The following is a 2433-nucleotide window of genomic DNA, read 5'->3' as shown; positions in this document are numbered from 1 at the left end:
TTGCTGTTACCGGCAAATAGGTCTAGGTTATGGACCGGCAAGCGATATCTATTCCATATCAGCACGACACATTATGGAGATGTCTTATTGATTGGTTATTATTGTAAATGCATTGAGCCGACATGATGCATCGCATATTGATTCATTTGTAATTGATTTAATTAGTAAGCCAACCTACACATTTGGTCTTAGGTTTTGGTATATATGTAAGATCTCATTTGTGAGATTGTAATAAGGAAGGTAAGGTATTACAAGGTTGTGATATTTGGTATACGCAGAGCTATACACACAGACATCATTTGAAGATTCAAGGAAGGTTTGAAGAAGACAATCAGAGCTTAACCAGTACTGAATCCAACATATGAAGATGCTAATTTGAGCAGTACATTATCATTGGATCTAAACATCCAATTGTAGTCAGTGTGACTCCCATTTTTTGATTGAGCAGTGAGCTCTAGGCAGTTGGCCTTTCTGCATGTGCAGACCCCATTTGTACACACATACTATCTGTAGTGGTATCATCTGATTGTGGGTAAGGTTTCCCACCATGGTTTTTCCCCTTACAGGGTTTCCACATACAAATATCTGTGTTATGTGTTGTGGATGTTATTTGTCTTTATGTTTCATGCATTAAACTTTACTGATATTGTTATTAATTGTTAAACTGTCAACCGACATTAAGTTTGGTTAAGTTATATCTGGGTTGAAATTAATAGACAACTGATTCACCCGCCCCCTCTCAGTTACCTTCGGGTCCTAACAATTGGTATCAGAGCAAAGTCCTCTTTCTGCAGAAGTTTAACAACTTGAGGAGATTCTATGGCAACTAACCATTTCAGGAAGGACAGTCTGAAACTTGATGAAACTAACTATGGTATATGGAAGATCAGAATGGAGACACATTTGAATTGCATTGGAAAAGACATATGGGATGTTACAAAGAATGACTATGTTGGTCCTCCACAGAGTCAACCTAATCCACATACCTTGGCTAAAGATCAGGAGAATGATTGCAAAGCAAGAGAAGCACTTTTGAGCGCATTGTCAGATCAGAAAATCATGGGATTATCAGACCAATCTACTGCTAAAGCTATTTGGGATAAATTGGAGACATTGAATGAAGGTGATACTATTGTCAAAATTGCAAAACTGGAATGCTTCCGGGTCAGGTATGAAAATCTGAAAATGGAAGAAGATGAAAGGATTTTTGCTTTTATGGAAAGAGTTAATGAAATTGTTTTGGGTATACAATGTTGTGGAAGATCCTTAAGTGAAGATGAAATTGTTTCTAAAGTTTTAAGAGCATTGCCACCAGCATACAAAATGAAAGTAACTGCTATTAATGAATTAAGAACAATGCCTAATACATTAGTATCTAGAGATACTCTGGTTGGAAAACTTTCAGCTTTTGAACTTGAGAAATTTGGTTCTATTGCTACAATTAAGACAGATTTGGCTTTCAAACCATCATCATCTGCAACATCATCATCATCATCTGAAAAATCTGATTGGAAAGCACTCTATGCTAGAGAACTTGAAGAAATCAAAAGAGAGAATGAAGAATTTGAAGATCTTGAAACACTATTTGCAAGGAAAATGCCTAAAGGTCCAGTTGGAAGTAAGTATGAAGGTAAATCACCATTTAAATGTTTTAACTGCAATAAAATTGGTCATATGGCATCTAGGTGTCCTGATAGGCATGCAAGATTGAAAGAAGAAGCTAAAAGAACATATAAGCCTAACCCTGAATATCAGAGATACAGATTTAAGAAGAATAGAGACAAATCATGTTACTATGCTGATGAAGGAGTTACTGATGATTCTGATGAGGAACCGACAGACAATGGATGGGCTTTTGTTGCAATAACAAAAGATCAACCAACACCTATTGTTCAACTGGTAGAGCAGGCCCTAGCAGCTAAAATTGAAGAAAAGGACGAATGGATAATTGATTCCGGATGTTCACATCATATGACTAGTGATAAAAGAAAATTCTTAACTTTTCAGGAATACAATGGAGGTCTAGTAAGATTTGGGGATGATAAAGCTTGTTTGATCAGAGGAAAAGACACTATATCTTTTGATGGTAAGCACAATACTGACAACGTTTAATATATTGAAGGTTTGAAGCATTATCTTTTGCGTGTTGGTCAATTAGTTGGAAAGAGATTTCAGTTACAATTTAAGAATGGTAAATGCAAAATCATGAATAGAACTGGTCTGGAAATTGCAATCGGTAATCAGACTAGAGGTAATATCTTTCATTTGAATAACAATGAGAAGACATGCTGGATTGCACATATTGATGAAAGTTGGTTATGGCATAAAAGACTTTGTCATGTAAATTTTGATTGCATTGTGAAAATCAATACTACTAAGGTAGTGTTGTGACCTTTTCACACATCGCCCCATTGCTAACGGGGACCCCCTCTT

The sequence above is a fragment of the Cryptomeria japonica genome, chromosome 9, assembly GCF_030272615.1.
Source record: "Cryptomeria japonica chromosome 9, Sugi_1.0, whole genome shotgun sequence".
Classification (NCBI taxonomy): Eukaryota; Viridiplantae; Streptophyta; class Pinopsida; order Cupressales; family Cupressaceae; genus Cryptomeria; species Cryptomeria japonica.
This window is presented reverse-complemented; position numbering follows the sequence as displayed.